The sequence below is a fragment of the Erythrolamprus reginae genome, chromosome 1 (genome assembly GCF_031021105.1).
Source record: "Erythrolamprus reginae isolate rEryReg1 chromosome 1, rEryReg1.hap1, whole genome shotgun sequence".
NCBI classification, from domain to species: Eukaryota; Metazoa; Chordata; class Lepidosauria; order Squamata; family Dipsadidae; genus Erythrolamprus; species Erythrolamprus reginae.
In genome coordinates this window covers 191916510-191943549 of record NC_091950.1, presented here as the reverse complement: position 1 = coordinate 191943549, position 27040 = coordinate 191916510, and the positions used below count along the sequence as shown (strand labels likewise).

General features: G+C 38.4%; 1 protein-coding gene across 3 annotated transcripts in view; it reads left to right on the top strand.

Annotated features, from left to right (window-relative positions):
• OLA1 (Obg like ATPase 1) overlaps window positions 1-27040 on the top strand; it is a 119042-nt gene that overhangs the window by 28247 nt on the left and 63755 nt on the right. The window lies entirely within an intron of this gene.

The window sequence follows — 27040 nt, the reverse complement described above, 5'->3', positions numbered from 1 at the left end:
TCTGTTGCCTCCCTCCCTCCCTCTGTTGCCTCTTCATTTAGATTAGTGTTTCTTAAAGTGTGGCCCTAGGATCCTGGGTTCCCCCCAAGACTCACTCAATTATTTGCTGGCTCATATTAAAAATAATTTATTAAAATTCTATCAAACAATTGTGAGAAGCCACCAGTCTTAATAAGGTATTTTATGTAATTGTATGAGTTATATTTTTAAAAGGGGGAAGGAGTCCTAAGAGGAAAAAATGACAATTTGACCTAAAGATACAATGTTTCTCCCCCTTTTCTTTTAACTTTCCTTTCCAGTTCAGCTATTCCCCATTGCTACCAGAGGTAGGTTCCTCACGGTTTGAACCGGTTTGCCCAAACCGGTACCAACCTGCTGTTCCCGCCATCACGATAATATCATGGAACCGGTTCGGTTGGTGCTGGTCTGTGGATGCTGCAATCATTTTTAATTTTGGGGGGGGAGGGGTTTTTTCCCCCTGCGCATACACAGAAGCTACGTTTCCAGCACGGTACCTGTGTTGACATCTTGTTTTCGCATTTTTTTGGGGGGGGGGGCATTTTTTTAAAAAACAGGCACTATGTATGCACCCACAAGGCGCAGTGCAAAAGGAAGCAAACCAGCAGTGAGGTAAGTTAGAACACACCTCGGATTGCTACACTATGTCAAATCTGGTTTTCTATCTTTTTGTTTTTGGGGATTTTTTGCTATTTCTGCTAGAAAGAGAATTGTGTATTTGCTTGTGCATAGTATGTTTGTTAGTGGAAGAAAATGCAGAGATGCAATCAGTTAGCTTTATAAATGAGATATAGGCAAATAGTTTGCAGTAGTTATTAATTCAGTTAATTTGGGGGGAGGGTTGTTTTGGCTCTGCTCTAGTTTGGATGGAAGTTTCAGACAAATAATGCACACACACACACAAGTGTGTCACATTCACCATGTTTTGGTTGGTGATATTTTTAGCTAGTTTTAGAAATCCTAGATTTTTAAACTGGGAAGCCAGAGACTGCATATATATTTTTGTCTGCCTGAGTGTTCCTTTTTTGTCTCTTCCTTTGTGGGAGGGAAATCATTCTCTATTCAATGTCATCAAGGTCAATTTCAAGAATGTACTTTCTCAGCCTTTCATCTTCAAACTAACTGATTAACCCTGCGTTGCCTGGATATTTATTTATTTATTCCAATCTTGTATTAGACGGGAAAAAGAATGAATTATATCTATAGCAGTGATGGTGAACCTATGGCACAGGTGCCACAGGTGGCATGCAGAGCCATATCTGCTGGCACGCGAGCTGTTGCCGTAGCTCAGCTCCAATGTTTTATTTATTTTATTTTATTTATTTATGTATTTGTCAAACAATTATAGGAGGGTAATTTGTACAAATAAAATATTACATAAGTAATGATAGAAAGGATTGATAGAAGACAATAGAACAGTAGGACAGGGAAGGTAGGCACAATGGTGCACTTATGCACGTCCCTTACAGACCTCTCAGAAAGGGGGAGATGTCAATTGTAGATAGTTTAAGATTAAAGGTTTTTGGGTTAGGAGTAGAAATCACAGAGTTAGGTAGTATGTTTGCGTGCTGGCCAGACAATTTTTGGCTCACACAGATGCTCTGGGAAGGTGTTTTTGGCTTCCAGAGAGTCTCCAGGGGGATGGGGAGGGTGTTTTTACCCTTTCCCAGCTCCAGGGAAGCCTTTGGAGCCTGGGGAGTGCAAAACACCAGCCTACTGGGCCCACCAGAAGTTGGGAAACAGGCCATTTCCGGCCTCCAGAGGGCCTCCAGAGGATGGGAGAAGCTGTTTTCACCCTCCCAAGGCATCGAATTATGGGTGTGGGCACTCGTGCATGTGCGATAGTACACGCCCATGCTTTTTCGGCACCTGAGGGAGAAAAGGTCCGCCATCACTAATCTATAGTATCAAATTAAAGCAATTTTATTTACAGGGATCTAAATAGCAGCTTGACAGAAATTTGCCTGTTGCCGGTTACTGTCTTGTTCTGTTGCCAGCTGTTCTTATTAAAGGGGTTTTGTTCCAAAAACTTCTCTTCTCAGTAGTGACCCTGTCATTCTCCTAAATTAGAACAGGTTGGGTCTCCTCTCTGGCCTCCATACCTGTTTTTCCTCAGTTGGCCTCCATACCTGGTTTGCCTCACCTTTGCATGGTGAGTTGGAGCAAAAGACAATCCTGGGAACAGGGGTCGAAGCTGTAGGTGGGGCGGACAATCTGCTTAGGCCGTGACATGCTCAATCGAAGGCCTATGTACTGGCCTGGCTCCCTGTACTGGCCTCATTCCCTGTACGATCTCACAGCGAACAGCTTTGGCCCGTGTTTCCAGGCCTCAGCTCAGGCCTAGTCCTCCCTCACACAGTAGGTCTATGAAGCAAAGAGAGACTGACTAGGCTAGTACAGAGGCCTTTGATCGAGTGCCATGGCCTAATGCTGAGCTAGGCTCTGTACTGAACACGACCATTGTTCCAAAAAGCCACCCCTGCGGGCACTAGGTGTGTCTTAACCCCACAATATTTTTTGCCAGATAGTAAGCCAGTATGTGCACCAAATTGGGTTGCCCTGGCATTTCAGAGTTATGCTGGAACGAACGAACATACATACATACATACATACATACATACATACATACAGTACATAGGGCCAGCCAACTAGATAGATAGATAGAAGAAAATAGAATAGAAGATTTCTTTACTAACTTCAGCAAAAATGCACAATGCATTCTTTACAAGAATCTTATCAACCGTCTATATACTTAGAACAGCAGTCCTTCATGGTATTGATAATTCTAGACAAATGAGATCAAACTACACCATACATCAAGCCCATTTTCAATGAGATTAGAGACATGACAATTTTTTTTTTTAAATGGGGAAAAGGAATACAGTATGATTGATTTTCATCTATGGAAATGCAGGAAAGAATCTTTAAGGTTGCTGTGCCCTATAATTACGGTACTTTAAAAACCAACAAAATGTTTTGATGTATTGACAAGTCAGAATGAAAATAACTTATTTTAAGAAGGTATGTTTCAAGTAGTTATTGGTAAACATTCAAGGGCACCTTAATATTTCCTGAACTTATTTAGTTAAATTACCTATGGCCTAATTTCTTGTCTCTGCTCTCTTTTTCTCACACGCATATATATCCGTGTGCAGACAAATGCTCTTGCCCACAATGCTGTATTTTTACTTTATTATGCATATTATGAATCCCAACTCCCATTATTATTTTTTTAATTTTTGCATTGAATTGTGACAGATATGTATTGGTTTCATTTAAAGTAATTTTGCCTTATATTCTAAATATATCACGCAATTGTTTAGCATTTTCCTCTAGTGGAAATAGAAGATTGAATAGATCATGTTATAAAAACATACCTTTTAAAGGGTTAAAAATCCCTTTTTAGTGTTTCTTTTTACCAGCCACCTGTTGCCTTAGATGCATAAGTGTATAAATTTGAACAAAGTGCTCATCACTTGTCAGCCTTCAGTGGCAGCATAAAAATTACTTGTGGTGCTTGCTTTGCAAGAAGTTCTTTTGTGTTTGTGACACCAGCTTTGTTTTATACAATTAAAGTATTACACGCTAGAATAATCTAAATTGCAACCACTAAACGTTGATGTAGTTCTTTTTTTCACAGAGCTGAATTTGTTTACTGATTGCATGCCGCTATTGACTACTGCTTTAACATGACAGGTCTCTTGGGAAAGTGTTTTTTCCTTCTGGTAGGGAAAGCTATTCATGCTCATTAAAAAGTTCATTTATTTTATGATTAGTCCTTTATTCTTTAGTTTTTAAAATAGCAAGTTTAGAACATTTAAAGTGCTTTTGAGATTTAACTTAATGTGAAGTAATTTATATCTCAAGGGATAATGTTACATAACATAGTTCTCAATTCTAGTATTTAACACTAGCATTTAGTTAGCAACTTACAGTGGTGGATTCCAGGGTGGCAGGTGTAACTCTGTGGAAATTATTGTTGCTTTAGTCAAACTTGGCAAATATATAAACATTTATCATAAAAGGTATCACATCACACATAGATTTATCTCTATATATTTTTGTATTGGAAAAATAATATAATTGAGAAGGGAGCCTATCGTTCCTTCTAAGTAAACCAGAGTAAGAAACCAATGCCATGTAGTTCAGTATTACTTTTATTGTAAAGCTGTAGTAACAGAATCTTGCAAGACTGAATGTTCTTCATCCTCTTTTCTTTATCTTCGTGTGAACTAGGAAATGTTGTGTGAGATGTTTATTCATGGTGCATTCTTTTCTTGGATTCAGTCCCCTTTTATGTGACTGTTGCCTTGGTGGTGACTCTGCCTCCTTTCCCCCAAGGCCATTCTCTCCTCCCTCAACAGGGCTTATTTATCTCTTCTCCCCTTCCTTTTCTATATCACCAGCTTGGAAGATTTCACCAGGAGTTTCTAATAAGACCTTCTACTATTCTCTGGGGCAGATGTGCATTCTAATAGATTGACTCTGCTTAATGAGAAGTATATCTCTTAAGCATTTACTTTGCCATAAATATATCTGAAAATACTTGCTGAAATGTATGGCTTAATAGAGTTATTGCTGCTATTATTCCAGTTGGGTGATAAAATGTAGTTCCACTTAACTCACAAACTAACGCCAGGACCCCACACCTGACTTATTTATTTCTATCATATTACAGGTTTTGTTTATCTTTATTCTAATTAGCCTTGGCACACCTATAGGCTGTCTTCCAAACCACAGACCTAACCATAATTTATTTAGCTGTGTTTTACTTAGTCTAGAAACATAGAAACATAGAAGATTGACAGCAGAAAAAGACCTCATGGTCCATCTAGTCTGCCCTTATACTATTTCCTGCATTTTATCTTAGGATGGATATATGTTTATCCCAGGCATGTTTACATTCAGTTCCTGTGGATTTACCAACCACATCTGCTGGAAGTTTGTTCCAAGCATCTATTACTCTTTCAGTAAAATAATATTTTCTCACGTTGCTTCTGATCTTTCCCCCAACTAACCTCAAATTGTGCCCCCTTGTTCTTCTGTTCACTTTCCTATTAAAAACACTTTTCTCATGAACATTATTTAACCCTTTAACATATTTAAATGTTTTGATCATATCCCTCTTTTCCCTTCTGTCCTCCAGACTACACAGATTGAGTTAATTAAGTCTTTCCTGATAAGTTTTAAGCTTAAGATCATCCACCATTTTTGTAGCCAGTCTTTGGACCCGTCCAATTTTATCAATATCTTTTTGTAGGTGAGGTCTCCAGAACTGAACACAGTATTCCATATGTGGTCTCACCAGCGCTCTATACAGCGGGATCACAATCTCCCTCTTCCTGCTTGTTATACCTCTAGCTATGCAGCCAAGCATCCTACTTGCTTTCCCTACCGCTTGACTGCACTGTTAGAAACATAGAAACATAGAAGTCTGACGGCAGAAAAAGACCTCATGGTCCATCTAGTCTGCCCTTATACTATTTTCTGTATTTTATCTTAGGATGGATATATGTTTATCCCAGGCATGTTTAAATTCAGTTACTGTGGATTTATCTACCACGTCTGCTGGAAGTTTGTTCCAAGGATCTACTACTCTTTCAGTAAAATAATATTTTCTCATGTTGCTTTTGATCTTTCCCCCAACTATTTATTATTATTATTATTATTATTACTTAGATTTGTATGCCGCCCCTCTCCGAAGACTAACTTCAGATTGTGTCCCCTTGTTCTTGTGTTCACTTTCCTATTAAAAACACTTCCCTCCTGTTCACCCATTTTGAGACTGTCAGAAATCACTACCCCTAAATCCTTCTCTTCTGAAGTTTTTGTTAGCACAGAACTGCCAATACAATACTTAGATTGAGGATTCTTTTTGCCCAAGTACATTATTTTACATTTATAAACATTAAACTGTAGTTTCCATTGCTTTGACCACTTAGCTAGTAAAGCTAAATCATTCGCCATATTACAGACGCCTCCAGAAATATCAACCCTATTGCACACTTTAGAGTCATCGGCAAATAGGCAAACCTTCCCTATCAAATCTTTCCCTATGTCACTCACAAACATATTAAAAACAATAGGGCCCAGAACAAACCCTTGTAGCACACCGCTTATAACCAGTCTCTGCTCAGAATACTCGCCATTATCAAAAACTCTCTGATATCTACGTTTCAGCAAGCTGTAAATCCACTATCCAATCTTCACTAACTTATCTGTCTGCTCTTTATATGGAGCTGTATCAAAGGCTTTGCTGAAGTCCAGATAGGCAATATCCACGGGGCCACCTTCATCCAACACCTTTGTGACATAGTCAAAGAAATCAATGAGATTAATCTGACATGATTTGCCTTCAGTAAAGCCATTCTGGTTTGGGTCCAATAAGTTATTGGTTTTTAGGTGCTGATTTATCCTCTTTTTGAGTAGACTCTTTATCATTTTAATTATAACTGATGTCAAGCTAATTGGCCTGTAGTTACCAGCTTCTTCTCTACTGCCCTTCTTGTGGATAGGCACAACACTGGCCGTTCTCCAATCATCAGGAACATCTCCTGTTAAAAGGGATTGGTTAAACAAATCAGTTGGGGGTAGCATGCCATCTGGACCCATTGCCATCTGGACCCATAGACCCAAGTCTATATTTTCTGGTTTGCATGAGACAGAACCATAATTATAATGGTACTTTCCAGCTAGGAACAAACCAGGGAAATTTCTTCCAATTTTTAATTTATATAATAAAATGTTATTTATTTTATTTATATAGGAATTATATAGGAATTTTAGATGTGATTTTTGAGTATCAGTGCAAGAGATTGGAAGTCCTGTTGCTTGAACTAATAAATTATGACTGCATTTCATTGAATTGGAATTCAAGAGCAAATTTTGGCTGTATTATCTGGCCTAGTAGAAAACAAATCAGGAATATCGTCATATTGTTAAGAATATAATATAATAGAATTTTATTGAATAGATTTCTATTCTATTCTATTGCTTAGTAAATCACTTAGAGAGGGCTGTAAAGCATTGCAAAGAGGTATATAAGTCTAAGTGCTATTCCTAAAAGTACATCAAGACATTTAAGAAATGGTTTTTAAGTAAGAAGAGTGGCATCTTCCAATCAGTTCAAAGGGTGTGCTAATGGATAAAAGAATGTGAGGCTTTTTTTTGTGTAAATAGGTCTAATGGTACAGTTAAAACTTAAAAAATGACAGGCATTACTCATTAAATCTGGTTCCCAAACTGCTGTTTACTAAATTAACCCATTAAACTACTCAGGAACTATGAGGGTGGTGCTGGTTGCCAGAAAAATGTAGAATTGGTAGACTATTTTTATTTTAAAACCTACAGTGGTTTTGAATGTTAATGGAATAGAATTGCTATCTTCAAGCAAATTATTGTTGATTTTTAAAGAAACCTTTTAAAGTATTGCTCTTAGACTTCTCTAAAGCTATTGTTACAGCTGAAAACTACAGTGTAAGAACATTTAGTAAGGTAAAGGTACACCTTCAAACTGAATTGACCTGACAACCCCTGCAGTGAATTGTTCACTAGAACTCTACAGGATTTCAGTTATTAGAATCTAAAAGGAACAAGATTTTACTACTTGCTTTGATTGTTTTTAAAATGACAACCCGACACTAGTTGGATGTTTCAGGCATCTGTGAGCACAATTTTCTGTAGTTTTTAAAAATTTGTACCATGTCAACTATGATGAAGGTGGTGTCATTTAAAATTGGTGGACACTACCAAATTTGGTGGAGAAAGGGAAATTATGAGCAATAAACGCCTGAAGTTGCTAGTGATAGTTTCTGCGTGGCAGGGCTACAATATAGTAATATTTCTATAATTGTATTTTAAAACTTTGGAGATTCTTTGTTATATGCATAGCTTTGTTAAAAAATAGCCTTCGGGACTTGTTGTAAATTGATTTTTATGTTTGTTGCAGCATGTTGTTTTTCCAAGATGACTCAAATTCATACTTAACTTACTTGAATGCTTTATACTGCTTTGGTATACAGTGTTCCCTCGATTTTTACGGGTTCGAACGTCACAAAAAGTCTATACCACGGTTTTTCAAAAATATTAATTAAAAAAATACTTCGTGGTTTTTTTCCCTATACCACGGTTTTTCCCACCCGATGACATCATATGTCATCGCCAAACTTTCGTCTGCCTTTAATAAATATTTTTTTTAATAAACTTGGTGAGTAATAATCTGAATGGTTGCTAAGGGAATGGAAAATTGCAATTTAGGGGTTTAAAGTGTTAAGGGAAGGCTTGTGATACTGTTCATAGCCAAAAATAGTGTATTTACTTCCGCATCTCTACTTCGCAGGCAGTCTCGGAACGCATCCCCCGCGAAAAGCGAGGGAACACTGTATTTAGATTTTTGTGTCCAGTTTTAATTAACCACAATACAAAAAAAGACATTGAGATTCTAGATGGAGTGCAGAGAAGAGCTAAATACTAAATAAATACAAATAAATAAAGAGCTAAATACAGAGAAGGCCCAATACTACAGATGTTTCAACTTCACACTGAAACATATCCCAGCCGGGAAGAATCTCCTTGCTGACGCTTTGTCACGAAAACTGCAGTATAACAGCCAAGGAGAGGAAGAAGTCCATCAAATCATCCCGTGACTCCCCACGCCTTCTAAAGGAAAAGGAAGGCCGCACCAGTCTGCACACGAGACCAGACTAGGAAACAACCCTACAAGGGGAAAAGGAGTGGCAGAACAAATTGAAATCATATTTGCCATGTGGTTCAATAACCACAAGGAAATCCTAGCGCTGAGGGAAGAGTTGGCTTGGAAGGGAACCAAATTATATGTAACTGTTAGCCTGCGATTAGAAATTCTCAGTGCGAATCCGGGGAGAGCTGATTCCAGAGGACCGGGCGCCCCACAGAGAAGGCTCTTCCCGTAGACCCCGCCAAGCGACATTTAGTTGATGGGACCTGGAAAAGGCCAACTCTGTGGGACCTAAACAGTCGCTGGGGCTTATTCGGCAGAAGGCGGTCCCGCAAGTAATCTGGCCTGATGCCATGTAGGGCTTTATAGGTCATTACCAACACTTGTGTCTGGAAACCAATTGGTTGGAGAAACATGGGCATACCTAAGAAGGCCAATGACTGCTCGCGCAGCTGCATTTTGCATGATTTGTAGTTTCCGAATACTCTTCAGAGGTAGCCCCATGTAGAAAGCATTGCAGTAGTTAACCTCGAGGTGATAAGGGGCATGAGCGACTGTGAGTAGAGACATATTTGATAACTGTCATGATATTAGACAGGTTTTTAAAAATGTCAAATATATTTGGTAAAAAGTAATTCCCTTCCAATTTTTTAAAATTAAATGTTTTTATTACATGTGTTACTATGCCATCATCATGTCCCTTCTCAGACTGAAAAAAGTATATAGATCAATAGCATTTAAAAAATAATCCCGGCTCCTGGGGTCCCTTCAAATCTGCTTCAGATTTGGGAATTTTTAGAACAAATTAAAATTTTTAGAACAAATTGGGTTGAAGTATAGAAGGATTCTATAGTTCAAGTGAAGAGAAACCTGCTTATTACTGCTGGCTATAAGTCTCAGATTCAAGCATTTTTAGAAAGGTGTTAAATCCGGTTAGAAGTAGAATTGATAATAGGGATGCCAAACAAAATTTGTTAAATGTCAATCTGATATTAGTTCTAATATTAAGGCTTTTAGAATTCTGATACCTTCTAATAATTACTAATAATGCTAATTACTAATAATTCAAAGACGGATTACAGTAATTGAGGAAAAAATGCTTTTCTGTATTTAAAATACCACAGGAGCTTTAGATTAAACTACTGCTTTCAAATATTACTGGCATTTATATTTAACTCAGAATTGAAATGAAGGTTCTTTCGTGATCTCTGACTTGGTGTTTTTTTCCAGACATTTCTTTACTCAAACTAGGTAACATCATCAGGACCATCATCAGTACTGATGTTATTACTTAGTTTGGATAATAAACTGTATGCAGGGAAAACAGCCAAGTTCAGAGAGCAACAAGGAATCCTCACTTATATTTAAATTCTTGTATTCAGTTTTCTTAGAATGGGCACCAATTGCAGTTTTCAGATACAATATAGTTTATTAAAAATAGCATTTTAAAAGTTATTTTAGATCTAATATTTAGGAAACAAATACTTTTGTTTCTATGTATTTTGCAGAACAATAAATAATAAATAGCCTTTTTGCTGGTTTAGACTGAGGTTTCATGTCAGTATTCAGCGTTCACATTTCTCCTCAACAGATGATTGCAAGAAAAACATTGCATGGGTTGTTAGCATGTAGTTAATGTAAGCAGTTTGATAGTGGCTGGATTAAGATTTTTTGTTTTGTTTTTGTCTCTTGTCACCATGGATGATTAGGCCTAAATGTCTGCTTGTCTTGACTTGAGATCACCCTACCTTCAGATAACATGCTTTGTGACTGAAGGTCGAAATATTTTGAATTCTAATAAGCTGGGTGAATTGCTTGAAATAGGCTGCAAAATATCAAGGCTGCCTTTTGCATCTGCTGTGAAAAGAGCCATTGGGAATGGTTGAGCTTGATGATCATAGAATTACTGGTTGGTGATTCTAAAACCCTCAAAGGGAAGTTGCTATGGCGATTTAGTTCCAAACTGTGAAATGATTCACCTTTTGAAAGGATTCAGGGTCCGAGAAGCCGAACCCATCATTGTTTAGGTGGTCATTGGTTAGGAAATTGCTGATGGCTGTAATCAGCAATCCTGTAATAGTTAACAATCTAAAAAAGGTTTATTCCAGATGATGTGGGACAACAGAAATATGCATGAGATGACTTCTCAGTCTTAGTTTGTTAATACTGCACTTGTAAAAATAGTCACTAAATGGAAAAGAGAATAATCCCAGCGACCAGTTAGGTCCCACAGAGTTGGCCTTCTCTGGGTTCTGTCGACTAAACAAAGTCGTTTGGCGGGACCCAGGGGAAGAGCCTTCTCTGTGGCGGCTCCGACCCTATGGAACCAACTCCCCCCTGATATCAGAGTTGCCCCCACCCTCCTTGCCTTTCGTAAGCTCTTAAAAACCCACCTCTGTCGTCACGCATGGGGGAATTGAAATATTCCCTTCCCCTAGGCTTATAAAATGTATGATATGACTGTATGTATGACTGATCTCTTAAATTGGGGTTTTTAGATTTTCTAATATTAGATTTGTTTACGTTGTCTTTTTATTGTTGTTAGCCACCCCGAGTCTGCGGAGAGGGGCGGCATACAAATCTAAATTTAAATTTATTTATTTTTTTAAAAAATTAAATTAAAATTAAATAATATTGCCCTGTGATTGGTCTGACAGTACATATAGGTGATAAATATCTTTCTAGCTTCCATTTAGTATTGTAATACCTAGTGAAGTGGACAAGGCCATTGGAGCTGTGAATTCCGCCACCTGTTTATTGGACCAGTGTCTCTCCTGGTTGGTTTCAGCCAGCAGGGAGGTGACACGGAGGTGGGTCCAGGAGATTACTAACGCTTCATTGAGGGAGGGGTCCTTTCCGGCTCCCTACAATGAGGCACTCAGTGCGCCCCCTCCTCAAGAAGCCTTCCCTGAATCCAGCTGTATTTAACAACTATTGTCCTGTCCCCAATCTTCCCTTTATGGGGAAGGTTGTTGAGAAGGTAGTGTCGCTCCAGCTCCCAAGGTCCTTGGATGAAGCTGATTTTCTAGGCCCTCAGCAGCCAGGATTCAGGCCCGGCTACAGCATGGAAACTGCTTTGGTTGCACTGATGAATGAACTCTGGCAGGCCCGGGATAGGGGTTTATCCTCTATCCTGATGCTCCTTGACCTCTCAGCGGCTTTTGATACCATCAACCATAGTATCCTTCTGCGCTGACTGCAGGGGTTGGGAGTGGGAGGCACCATTTTACAGTGGTTCTCCTACCTCTCCGGTCAGTCGCAGTTGGTGTTAGTGGGGGGGGGGGGGGTTAGAGGTCAACTCCTAGGTCCTTCTCTTGTAGAGTTCCTCAGGGGTCAGTCCTGCTCTCCTGCTGTTTAATATCTATATGAAACCGCTAGGTGAGATCATCCAAGGGTACGGGATGAGTTGTCATCATTATGCTGATGACATCCAGTTGTACATCTCCACCTCGTCTCCACTCAATGAAGCGGTGGAAGTGATGTGCCGATATCTGGAGGCTGTTAGGGTCTGGATGGGTGCTAATAGACTTAAACTCAATCCCGATAAGACGGATGGCTGTGGGTTCTGCCTTCCAAGGACATTTTTATCTGTCCGTCCATTACCCAGGGGGGGGAAACTTTTGACCCCCTCAGAGTTGTGGACTTGGTTGACGTCCTCAATCCACAACTGACTTTAGAACATCATCTTTCAGCTGTGGCGAGGGGGCCTTTGCCAAGGTCCTCCTGGTGCACCAGTTGCGGCCCTATTTGGACTGGGAGTCTCTACTCACGGTCACTCATGCCCTTATCATCTTGAGGTGCAACTACTGCAATGCTCTCTATATGGGGCCACCTTTGAAGAACATTAGAAAACTGAAAAGTGTGCAGAACGCAGCCGCGCGGGCAGTCATGGGCCTGCCCAGACATGCGCATATCTCTCCAACACTCCGTGGTTTGCATTGGCTGTCAATTGGTTTCCAGACTCAATTAAAAGTGTTGGTTATAACTTATAAAGACCTACATGGCATCCGGCTGGAATACCTGCAGGGACCGCTTTCTGACGCATGAATCCCAGTGATCGGTCAAGTCCCACAGAGTCGGTCTTCTCCAGGTCCTGTCAACTAGACAATGTTGTTTGGCGGGACCTAGGAGAAGAGCCTTCTCTGTGGGGGCTCCAGCCCCCACCCTCTTCGCCTTCTGCAAGAGTCTTAAGACTCATTTATGCCACCAGGCTTGGTGCAACTAGACTCTAGCCCCCTGGGCAATGAATGTGTTGAGAGAATGTTGATTGAATGGAATGACTGTTTTGTGGTTTTGGGGTTTGGAGATTTTAAATTTCATTAATTGGATCTAAGATATTATATATAGTTTTATTATATGTTGTAAGCCGCCCTGAGTCCTCTGAGAGGGGTGGCATAAAAGTCCAGTCAATCAGTCAGTCAGTCAGTCAATCAATCAATAAAATTTGATTTTCTTTTGAAGTAGTTTGTGTGTATGAATTATTCATAATCATAAAGTTTAAAAATGATCCCTAAATGTGATTTTATTTTATGTGCAGTTGAGATTGTGCAAGCATATTTGAGTTGTCTTTGTATATCAGACATTCTTCAGCTTTCAGTTAAATATTTTAAATTAAATTATATTTAACTTGTGTGAATAGCTTGTACATATTATATGTGGGTTCCTCCTTAAAAAAACAGGCAAAAGCTGCTGGGAATTTTAATTCTGCAATATTACAGACTTTTCAATTTGACTATTGCTGTTTCAGTAATACTGTACTATGAAAAAGAAGTTCAGATATTGTCTGAGGGTTTGGGGCAAAATTTCAGTGTATAGTTTAATCACAGCTAAATTTAATGCTTTATTTATGGCAAAGTAAGATAAGTAAAATAGATGAAGTCTGTGAAATATAAATAACTGAATATAGTAAATTAATCCATTCTCAGATCATTAGAAATATTTTAAACAATTCTGTTCTTTTCAGTAATTTTGTCGATGTTGCTCAGTATTATTACCATTTGTAGGAACCAGTCTGGATCAATCACTGGGACCAGAGGTTTAGTCTTTTTGAGCTTTTGGACTTGAAATGGAGCCCACATTCAGAGAGCCTCTCTCTCATTACATGAGAAATTTATTTATTTATTTATTTATTTATTTATTGGATTTGTATGCCGCCCCTCTCCGTGAACTCGGAGTGGCTAACAACAGTGGTAAAAACAACATGTGACAATCCAATACTAAAAACAGCTAAAAACCCTTGTTATAAAACCAATCATACATACAAACAAACAAACAAACAAACATACCATGCATAAATTGTAGAAGCCTAGGGGGAAAGAATATCTCAGTTCCCCCATGCCTGACGGCAGTGGTGGGTTTTAAGGACCTTACGAAAGGCAAGGAGGGTGGGGGCTATTCTAATCTCTGGGGGGAGTTGGTTCCAGAGGGCCGGGGCCGCCACAGAGAAGGCTCTTCCCCTGGGTCCCGCCAAACGGCATTGTTTAGTTGACGGGACCTGGAGAAGGCCTTCTCTGTGGGACCTAACTGGTCGCTGGGATTCGTGCGGCAGAAGGCGGTCCCGGAGATAATCTGTGCCGGGGCCATGAAGGGCTTTATAGGTCATAACCAGCACTTTGAATTGTGACCGGAAACTGATCGGCAACCAATGCAGACTGTGGAGTATTGGTGTGACATGGGCATATTTAGGAAAGCCCATGATTGCTCTCGCAGCTGCATTCTGCACGATCTGGAGTTTCCGAACACTTTTCAAACGTAGCCCCATGTAGAGAGCATTACAGTAGTCGAGCCTCAAGGTGATGAGGGCATGAGTGACTGTGAGCAGTGAATCCCGGTCCAGATAGGGCCGCAACTGGTGCACCAGGCGAACCTGGGCCAATGCCCCCCTCGCCACAGCTGAAAGATGTTTCTCTAATGTGAGCTGTGGATCGAGGAGGACGCCCAAGTTGTGGACCCTCTCTGAGGGGGTTAGTAATTCCCCCCAAAGGGTAATGGACGGACAGATGAAATTGTCCTTGGGAGGCAAAACCCACAGCCACTCCGTCTTATCAGGGTTGAGTTTGAGTCTGTTGACACCCATCCAGACCCCAACAGCCTCCAGGCACCGGCACATCACTTCCACTGCTTCACTGACTGGACAAGGGGTGGAGATGTAAAGCTGGGTATCATCTGCATATTGATGATACCTCACCCCATGCCCTTAGATGATCTCACCCAGCGGTTTCATGTAGATATTAAATAATAGGGGGGAGAGGACCGACCCCTGAGGCACCCCACAAGGGAGTAACCTAGAGGTCGACCTCTGACCCCCCACTAACACCGACTGCGACCGACCAGAGAGGTAGGAGGAGAACCACTGAAGAACAGTGCCTCCCACTCCCAACCCCTCCAACCGGCGCAGAAGGATACCATGGTCAATGGTATCGAAAGCCGCTGAGAGGTCAAGGAGCACCAGGACAGAGGATAAACCCCTGTCCTAGGCCCACCAGAGATGGGCTCCAACATGAATCTGAAAGCTCAAAAGACTAAATCTCTGGTCCCACTGATCAACCAAGATTGGATCCATGGCCTATACTTTCTGAACTTTTGATAATTCATATTCAGGGTTCTCAGATAAGCAGTACATTTCTGTATCGGTTGGGAAGTTTTTAATCTGGAATAAATATGTATACACATTTACAGTATTTACCATTGTTGGAAGAAATGTCTATCTGGGTTCTGTTCCAAGTGTGGAGAAAAACACTAGAAACATGGAAGCTGTTTGGAAAGATGGTTTAATGGTGGACAGGATCACATGGTTTGAAGTCCTGAGTAGCTGACCATATGGAGTAGAGAGTCAGATATAATCATACCCTCTCTTGGGCCCTGCCTTAGAGCTTCCTGTTCCTGTGAAAGGGCAGGCATCACAACTGGTTGTCAGACTCCCATGGGGCCATACATGGGTAACTTTGTAGGTTGTCTTGAGTCCCAGGCTTGTGTTCTGACCTAGGCTTCCCGATTAAATAAGACTGCACAGACGGTGTCCCACAAACCGTTTTTATTTGTCATGGCTGATAGTTATTTAATTTTCATTAACAGCTGTAATACAAATCTGACTACAGTCTTTCAGGGAAAGGTAGATAACACCCACGAACCTTGCTCTTCCATGGCAAACTATTTGCAGGAAAACTTGGCAAGTCCAAACAGAAACAATAAGAGTCCAAGTTGCAATGATGAGAGCTAGAGATGAACTGAGTTGCTTCCTGCAACAAATCCTTACGTGTTCTCCACTTATGGAGCCTATAGGAGGGGCCAATTATAGAAACTTAAAAACAGAAACATAGAAGATTGACGGCAGAAAAAGACCTCATGGTCCATCTAGTTTGCCCTTATACTATTTTCTGTATTTTATCTTAGGATGGATATATGTTTATCCCAGGCGTGTTTAAATTCAGTTACTGTGGATTTACCAACCACGTTTGCTGGAAGTTTGTTCCAAGCATCTACTACTCTTTCAGTAAAATAATATTTTCTCACATTGCTTCTGATCTTTCCCCCAACTAACCTCAGATTGTGCCCCCTTGTCCTTGTGTTCACTTTCCTATTAAAAACACTTCCTCTAGATTCCATTTACTACTCTTTATCTCCAAGCCTTACTCTTGAGTAGCCCTGCTCCTCTGTATCTGTTCTCCCCTTTTGGCAGTTCTGCGCGTGCTCACTTTGAGAACAGGCTCCCCCTCTTCTTCTGCCTCCTTCATGTCAGGTTCTGGAGGTGGGACCTTGCTGTCCGACTCTGTTGCCAGCTCCGCAAGCTATTGGCACACCACAACAGCTTGGTTGAACCTTGTTTGCTGACGTAATTGGGTAGAGGACTAATCCTATTATGTCCTGAGGTTGAAGATCTTTTGTATTGTAGATAAGCTGGCCCAGTCTTTTGTCTTGTAGATAGGTCTTTCTGGGTTGTGGTGAGGGGCTGCTTTTATCATCCAGGGAGGTATAATAATCTGTCTTTTTAATATTTTCTAGAATACAGTATTTCATTCTTCTAGAAGAGGGTTGGGTGCTAACTTCCTACACCATTTTCAGAATTATAACTGATTGACCCAGTACCGGGAGTTAATAATAATCTCCCTATTAAAAATGTAAAGATGCCGTTGACTTGAGCTTAGTTCTTTCTGCAGTTTTCTTAGCAGTATTACATGGGAATTATTTTACCATTACTTTCTTTTGGGATTTTTTGGGACTTCTCAGACTAGTCAACCATTTTGTTGTCACCAGTTGATCATTGATCCAAGTGAAAAACCAACCCTGCTTAGTTTCAGAAAGCAGCCAAGCCTTGTTGGGTTTTCTCACTTCATGGTTAATTTCATTTGTTAATTTCTTTGCAATTTCATTCAAAGAAATTCTAATTTGTAATTCCGAAGAAAGAGAGGTTTTTTATTCCTTGCAGAGTTGATAGGTTTATCTCAGTTTCTTTTTCATGTTGCAAGTGCTGAAAGCAATTTGTACTGAACAATATTGAACAGTGACAAGGCAACACAAGTTTCTGTCTTCTCCTTTTCTTCTCCTTTGCTTTGAATCAACCATTTTTGGGTGTTGGAGCTACTGATGGTGTGGATATCCAAAACAGATCTTTTTTTTTTGTTCTTGGATAATAGTTTTCCTGTCTTTGTTTAAAAAGCCCAATGTGTACAAACAGGAAGAAGAAATGAAAAAATTTCAAATCATATTATTATTATTTATTTATTCTAGAGTGTAACTTAGAATAGAATAGACTTTTTTATTGGCCACACAAGGAATTTGTCTTGGTGCATATGATCTCAGTGTACATGAAAGAAAAGATACGTTCGTCAAGAATCGTTAACATCTCCCATATTTTATAATAGTGACTCTTTGATAAATTGCTAGATTCTGGTCAGGCTTCTTACATCCCATTTTAGCTGCACACTGAATTAAGATAATACAAGCAGTCTTTATTTAAAAGCTCCCAGATTTAGACCGACATTTGGTTGTTAAGTGAAGTGATTGCTAGCAGGTTCTTTTATTTTTACCTCAACTTTTCTTTAGCTTAGACATGTAAAGATTGTAAATGTGAGAATTGGTTTAAACTTAGTTTTTTTCATTACTGTTGTAACTGTGAACAGCCATGAAATTAAAATTATCTGGAACTGAAATCTGAAGAATTTATGTGATTCAGGCTGAAGTAACTGAGGTTTACCAGGCCAATGGAGCTTCTGGACATGCTGTTGTAAAAACAGAGACTTTCCTGGCTCTTGCCAACATTTTTGAAAAGTATGTTAGGATAGTTATTATAGAAGCTGACAGAATAAATTTCAATTAATCCTCCACCTGATATAGATGGGAAACAAAAATGTATTCTTGCTAATCTTAATATGGATTACTAGACTTCTTTTGTCTATCTATTATCAGTACGTATTAAATTTCCAATCTATTGAAATAGTAGAATCATTTTCTGTTCTAATTTTTGCTTACTGATCGTTAGCTACAAGACAGGTCTAAGAGAAATCCAGTTAATGCTATATTGTGTGTAAAAATCTGTATATAAAAACATTTACATTAAAATATTGCTGTACAATTTTCATTGTCTGCTTTTTAGAGTAGAATTAGTCAAAACCTAAGAGTATAAAAATATTTAATGAAAAAAATCTTAGGCTAAAGAGACTGATAAACCAAAGAAAATAATAATTTTCAAAGTCACTTAGTACTTCCATTTAAACTGTATTTATACATAATATTAAAAAAAAACTAGTTAACTTTAAAATATGTAAGTTCTTGCCATTTAGGGTTCTGTGAAGCTGATCATCAAGAAGGTTGCAAATCATTGACTGTTTCTATTTTCAGAATTCCACATCCCTGAGTAATTTACTTTAATTTCACCCAATCTAACCTATACTTCACACCATTACCATTCAGCTTTAATAGCTATGTTCTGTGCATAAGAAAAGCATATAAATGTCCACAATTACACTGCAAATGATTACAACCAGTTAATGTTTTATGAAGCACTATGGAATTGAAGTTGCAAACTATTTGAAAAATGTTTTATTTCAAAGATGTTAGTCAATCACTTCCATTTGTCACTTTAGGTTGTTGAATAATCTAGCTACAAAAACTGCTGTTATAAATACTTCTAACTTTTGTGTGCAGATTATACAATTTAACCTTAAATTCTTTAATGTATTTTGGAATGTCATGTTCCATACTTATTTGTTGTCACAAAACGAAAAACTGACATTTTAACGGCAGCGTTAATCATACTGTAAAATTCATACCACTTCTTAAATGTAGAATTTCCTCTTTATTGATAAGTTTCACATATAAAGTCAGCCTTCTCCAGGTCCTGTCAACTAGACAATGTCACCAGGGGAAGAGCCTTCTCTGTGAGAGCCCCGACCCTCTGCAATCAACTCACCCCAGAGATTCGTGTTGCCCCTCCCCTCCCCGTCTTCCGTAAGAGTATAAAGACTCATTTATGCCGCCAAGTTTGGGGTCATTAGATTCTACCCCCTGGCCAATGAATGTATAGTGGGCTTGTTTGAATGGACATGTGTGTATGCTAATAGGCTTTTTTAGTTTTTTAAATGTAATTCTTAATTTTAATTAATCATATCTTGATGTTTTTATATGTTGTAAGCCGCCCTAAGTCTTTGGAGAGGGGCAGCATATAAATTTAATAAATAGTAATAATAATAATATGTGCTTAGTGTGATGAACGCCTGGGCACGGAGAGCAAGTCCATTCCCTTGAACTGAGGTGGCTGAACTGGAAATACTTAACCAGCCAGAGAGAGATAGAGAACTCAGATGTAATAATTGCATCCCTTCCCAGGAATGTGCAACTTAGATAGCAGAGAACCAATCTTGAACTGAGGAGAAATTTCCTGATAATTAGTACAATTAATCAGAGGGACGACCTGCTTCCAGAAATTGTATTCCAACATTTTAAACAAGAGATTTTAAAGAAGAGATTGGATGCTTCCAGAAATTGTGTTCCAACACTGGAGACTTTAAAGAAGAGATTGGACAACGATTTGTTTGAAATGGTATAGGGTTTTCTACTTCAACAGGGATTGGATTAGAAGACCTCCAAGATCCCTTCCAACTCTTATTCTGTTATATAGGGAAATGTGGTTAATTATTAAAGACAAATTATTAGAAAGCAGACTGAAAGTTCAATATTGCCAAAGGGAGCTTTCTAGGAAATGCAACCTGCTGTATACACTGAGCTAGCTAGGCAGATAATGTTCAAGCTCTCAATAGATGAGGGGACAATATCAGGTAGAAGGCTTAGATTTGTTACATAATGTGGAACTTTACTAGATAAGCCAAATTTATACAAGGGACAGGTTCTACTTATAATCTAGCTCTCAACATATAATATCAAAAAAGAAGACTATCAGCTTTTAAACTGCACCCTTAGGAAATTAGGAATACACAAATAAAAGTTTTTCTGTAGTATTAAGGGGCTTCAATTTCTCTTACATAGATTGTATACATTGATGTCAAGGCTGTGACTTGAAAGCCACAGTTTTTTAAGTCCCTAGATGATTATGAACATGATCCGAACAGGAAAACGATCTGAACATGAACTCCGGGAGGCAGTGGAGGACAGAGGACAATGCTGTGCTATGGTCCATGTGGTTGCAAAGAGTCAGACATAGCAATTGAACAGCAATTGGAAAGCAACAAAGATGATTATGTTTCAGGGTCACTTTTTTAAGATTCTACAGTGGTCTCCCCCTGAAATAATAAGGGAAAGGCCACTGTAGAGTTAATCTTAAAAAGTGACCCTGATCCATTATAAGATGTAAGGCTCGTGGAAACAATAGGAGACAGCAATTCATAACATGGTTGTATTTTAACAAACGTGCAAGCTGGCAACTTCCTAAAGGGTCCAACACAGACCTGTTTGCCTGTTACAGAGATAACTTTTCTAAATGAAGGCATCAAACTTGCTAAACAAAAACCACCAAAGATTTTGAATAATAGTAATTGAGGTTAGATTAGTATGTAACCTCCAGTTTGTACCTTATCCTTGTAGTGCCAGCTTTGCTCTTTTTTAAAAAATATATTTTTTATTGATTTTTTTAAAAAAATACAAAAAGAAAAAAAAACATAAATGTGTGTACCATCACCAAACAAAATAATATGTCCCTCCACCGGGGAAGATTCAATTCTATATCTTTCAGCTTTGCGAATTGCATATATTTGTTTGTTTGTTTGTTTTAATTCATTTCCTCCATATAAGATGTGTACAGATTATGGAACGAACCAACAAAAAGTTTTAGTATTTTGTCATTTACAGAAATACATTATTTTTTTGGAAATGAGTTAGTAATTAGTCATATAACTTTGAATATTTTGGTTCCTTCCTAACTTCAGCTAAATTTTGGACTGTGGTGATGTTTTATTTCTAGCTAAATTTAAGGTACTGTAGTTTCCTATTGCTCTGACAAACTTAGATTTTTCACATGATTGCTTTGCTCTTTGAGAAAAGAATTGTATTGATGAAGAAGCCCAGATTTCTGTATCATAAGTGAAAATTACACCATCAAATTTACTTCCAAATTAACAACATCAATTTACAGAATCACATTATTTGGATTCAGAGGTTCTAGGTCCTTTTTGAAATCTAGGATACATTAGGACACTCAGGATCAATTGTTAAACTTTTGTAGGGAATGAACTTGTACATTATTTGGAGGGCTGCATTTTTTATCAAAGATTTTCAGTATTGTTTTTATAGTCTCTTGATATTTATTGTTTAATCAATAAATTAACTATGGCTGTAGTACTGGGATTTTTAAATTTTGAGCCTCAGTGTGTTAGAAACAAAACGGAGATTCTGTTCGTGGTAGAAACCTGAACATAAAATCAGAAAATTAGATAAGATGGAAAGATAAGCATGTCTAGAAAATGAAAAAACATTCATTTCTTTTTCTATATATTTTAGCATTTGCTTAGATACATAAATATTAAAAGTGAATTGCTGCAAACATTCTAGTTTTCTGCATTTCTTTCCTTCAGTAGGCAAGACGTAGGCAGCTTCATATTTAAGTCAAACTAGTTTCCTTTGCTGTATCATAAAACTTTCAGTCCAATCAGCAACTGCATTTAAATACTGCAAATTGTAGCAGCAAAACAATAATTCTGCTGATTAGCCCCTTTCCATTTCTTGTAAGTGAACTGTTTATGCTGTTGAGTACCTTTTGAAAAAAGGAAAAGCCAAAACAGCCTTGATTAGTCAAGGAGTAATTGGATGACTTGATTTTAGCAAGAGAATGAATTGGTTGATGATAGCCTGTAACTAAGTGTAGTGGTTCTGTTCAGAGGAATACATAACATAGAGTCATCAGATCTTGACAGGTATAACATAAGCATTGACAAAATCTCTGGGTGTTTTGAAATAATTGTCATATGGACGGTGTAAGAAATGGAAGAGGTATGTGCATATTGTAAAATAATACCAAGGTAGCTTGTAACTTAAAGGGTGGCAACAAAATATAGATGGAATTTATATCGTGTCATTAAAATATGGGAAGAAGCAGGGTAGAAGAAACACCTATGTAAATGCCTGCAGAAACCATGCTCCTGTTATTGTGTAATAGGAGGCCGCCTCTCATCCACATCCAGGAAGGTCCCTGCTCGGGCTGCCATGCACTTGTCATTCTGTGGCCGCGGCGAGTAGTTGAAGTTGCTACTCCTCTCCATGGTCCCGATTTCTAATCCTGGTCAGGACTGGAGGTAAATGTTGCCACCACTAGATGAAGCCTCAGCCTCAGCTGGTTATGTCTACCCTGATGGTGTATATAGATATTTGACCTTTTTCTTTTTATAAGAGGCCCCCGCAGAGGGTGATATACAATGCATCACAATGTGTTAGAGTGTCATTTTGTGTCATTTTGGTTGGTGGTGTGCCCCAGGATTTTGTAAATGTAAAAAATGTGTCGTGGCTCAAAAAAGGTTGAAAATCACCTGTCTAGGGGAATATTACATGCAGACTAATTGGAAACATTTTTGAGCCAATTCATAGAACTTTGAATTGGGACAGGTGAAGGATAGGCTGTTTTAGGTTAATAATAATCTAATTCCTTGGGTGCAGTTAAAGAAAGCCTTCCACATAATAACTCAGACTTAGCAATTGTCAGTAAAAAAGAGAAAAGGCTTGAGTAGTGAACATTGCAGTACCTGAAGACAGCAGAATGGAAGAGAAAGAATTGGAGAAAAATCACAAAATACAAAGGCCTGCAAATAGAATAGAATGCCTAGGGTAAAAGAAAACAAAAGTAATTAAAAGATTTAAGAATAAACTGGCTATGGTGGTTCCATGGATATTGGTACACTATGCACCATATTGGTACATAAAAATATTTCCATTGGCAGAATTCCCATCTGTCCATTACAAAAGGCCATGCTGCTTGGATCCACACATATACTGCAATGATACCTTACAATATTGCAAGTACTTGGGAAATATTTAATACACTAGCTGGTCAAAACCAGCTAGAGAACTGACAGCTGTGACTTCACATTTTTATATATAAATATATATATAATATATATATAATAAGGGTGACTAGATAAATTCATGTATGAGCCATATTTGGCACACAAAAGTGGAGACTCTACATCTGTCATACATAGGCACTGGGAAATGATCATTTTTGTACAGCTTAATATTTAAGCGTAACATGCTATCCTGAAATTATCATGTGGTATCTCTTCTGAAATCTTCATTATCAATCCCATTAAGTTGTACTTTGTTTTTAAAAATGCAAGTATAAAAATACACATACAATGGTACTCATATTTAAGGGAGAACATATTTAAAAGAATTTTCAGAGACAGGCTATGTGAGAAATTTGTTATAAGAGTGAATAAAATTTAAATAGTACATAACAGAATTATACATGATACTGGGAAGTGTATCATATTCAAATCTATATGGATGGAAAACAGTATGAGCAACTAGATATCGCAAGTACAATTTTTATGTGATCAGTAACTGGAATTGTACTTCTGGGTGCACAGAAAGCTAAAATCATAGTGATTATTTTTTCAAGGTGATGGTAGATTCATTTTCTCTCTTTATATGTGAATAGTGAAATTTTAGGTTTAAAATAAATCTCTGGCTTTTTTCCTTAGTGAGAACATAGTTTTCAATCCAGTCACTATCATTAGTTACTCTGGGCACATTCTTATTGATCAGTTTAAAATATAATTTTAAATAACAGTTTAATTCATACCAGTTTGTAGCTAAGTAAGTTGAATGTGTATTTGCTTAAATAGCTTTCATACAACCTGGAATAGGTTTAGTGAAGAGAAGGAATTGATGCTAGAAATTGGCTTACAAAAAGACTTTGAAAGGCTTGGGAATGTTTATACTTGAAAAGAGGAAAGGATGGGAAAGGAAAGATGAATGAGGATAAAATTGATCTCTTTAACTTGATCTTAAAGTAGGGATGTCAAAACAGGCAGCATCCGGGATGAATCTGGCCCATGATAGACCCAGAGTTGTCCCTTGGGGCCAGGGGTGTGCTACTGCCCGGACCGGGGGTGGGGGCAACGCAATGGGATAGTAAAAATGGAGCTCCACCCCAGAGCACCCAATCTGCACTGAAAGATGTTGAAAGAAAATGCAGGGTGTCCTGTATAAGCCATGCCCACAGTGTGGTAGTAAAAAGTTTGGTAGCCATTCACTGCTTGGGGGGCCATCCAGGATATGCCCCAGCCCGGCCCATCTAGTTAGCCACAATGACCAGGCCATGCCCACCCTGACCCCCCAAGGGAAATCAAAATTCTGCTTTGCCCCAGGATGGGATCGAGTTTGACACTCCTGTCTTAAAAAATATCACATAAAAGACAGTTTAGAGTTTTCCTTCATTAGTTCTGAGTGAAATAACAGTTTGGGTTAGACAAAAAAACAGATTTTAATTGAATTTAGGAAAGAAAAGTATTTTCTAATCTAGGTGATAAATTATAGTTATGTAAGAAAACAATTTGATTAAGTGGAGTTTACTAAATTCCATGTTTACATCTAAAAGGCAACTTATGTAACTGATCTTTCTAAATTAAAATTAAATAAATATCAAAGAGAAATTCTACTAATTTAATTAATTACATGCATTAATTAATTAAATTAATATAAATCAGTCAAATGTGTCTTTCTTTACATAATTTTTGCAACTCTTAATTTTTCTATGAATTTCTGCAAAAATTCTGACCTTACTTTCATCGGGGCCGGCTAAAATTGAATGTAAAGTAAAAGCACTTCCTCACTTTTGGCAAGGTCCCAACAGCTCTTTGAATGATTAAAAATTTAAATGCAAAACCAAACAAAGTTGGAATAAAACTTGTCTAAAAATTCTCAAATATTTACAAAAAAACTCAAAACTCAATCATGGGATGAATATGGTAAAGTGACAAGAATACAGCTAAATACTTCCTTTTACTATTATGGTCATGGGGTAATAAAAATACAGCCTAGAGCTTGAGAAGGGAAGGAAATGATTCCTGTAGAGTAGGAACAAGGCGTGAAGTGCAAAATGTCATTATCATCATTATCATCATCTGATATTATTTTACCTGATGTTTTTCCTTTCAGATATTTTGAAAATGCAGTTACTGCAAAATAAATTAGTCAGATTAACCAGTGCTAGTTGTAAGCATTAAAAGATCTTCACGTGTTTTCATTTAAAATAAATAAACACTTCGAAGGATTAGTATTGACACGTGAAGGTATATGTGGCCACTTGAACTGAGCTAAGCAATGTCAGGAAAAAATTGTACCTCACAGTATTTTTAGGGGGGAAAAAACAGGTGACAAGCTGCTGTCTGTATTTTTCAGTTATATAATTAGAAAGGAAAAGATTAGTCTTACCATGCATAGTTTTCAAAATGAAGACACTGTGATATTCCTCACACAAGAAGAAGGCGACATGAATTGGCCTGACATGTGGCTGACATCTTTTCAGAAATACATTTTTTTTTGTTTCCGTGTAGCCTAGGTATTTCAGAGTGCAGCATTAAATTTTACCATCCAAATTCAATTAGAAAAAAGAATTGGGTCACAAGATTTTTTTTAATCAGGAGGTTATTGTATTTGGCAATACTAAAGATGTTGTAACCATGCTAAATTGTGTTTAAAATATTGTGCCTGAACTTAGTGGTTTGATTCTGCTATTACATGGTGTCAAATTGTTTTTTGTCATGAATTATTCATGAATAAGCCTATCATTTAAATTATAGTTTGATATTAATAAATGTTCAATATTTATTTTTATATGATTCGCTATCGATAACTCAAGAGCTTCTCCTGTGCACTGCTTAGGAAAGTCCAAGCATGAGGATAAACTTCAGTGTGTGTTTCATCGACCCAAATGACTGCACAGAGCCCACTCACGTTGTGAGCGGGCTTCAACATTTTGCCGCCCAATGGGAACTCACAACCATGGACTCTTGGGCTCTCAACTCCGTTAGATTCAGCCTCACCATAGACTTTGCTTCATGGCCCCCAAGCTGGTTCATTTGATGTCCCACTCCATCCATTGCCATCGAAAAGGGCACTGATGGACACTGAGATCCATCACCTACTTGAAATTTTGGCTATAGAGAGGGTGCCCTCAGGACAGGAGAGACTAGGATTCTATTCCATACTCTTCCTAGTCCCCAAGAGCTCAGGAGGTGAGGTGGAGAGCCATCCTGAATCTGAAGCAGCTTGATGTGTATGTAATGTACAAGCACTTCAAGGTTCCTCAGGTCCATCTTGGGATGCATCAGACATCGGGATTGGCTCACCGCTGTCAACCTGAAGGAGGCCTACCTCCATGTGCCTATATGACCTTCACAGAGGAAGCTCCTGATGTTCTGTTTCAGAGGGACTCACTTCCAATATCAAGCCTTGCCCTTCGGCTATCATCAGCGCCCAGAACCTTCACCAAGGCTCTCGATGTAGTAATGGTATATCTGCAGACGCATCCATTACATCTGCAAGGCTATTTAATGATATCATACAATCTTCATCACCCCATCCTGCAAACGATGATCTCCTGTTCACAATTCAGACTTTACAGTCACATGGTTTTTCAGTGAATGTTCCAAAGAGCCACCTCATCCCACCACCTCACTCCTCCATCTTGACATTATCACTAATACCGAGACTTGTGAGGTTTTCCTGTCAATGGAATGTCGTGACAGCATTGTTTTTCTGGTGACATGTCACAGCCAGTGGAGCAGAGAGGACATGCTTCAATCTAAAAATAACTCAGTCACTTGGCAACCAACTGAAGTTTATCCCCATACTTGGACTCTCCCTGCAGCGCACAGAGAAGAC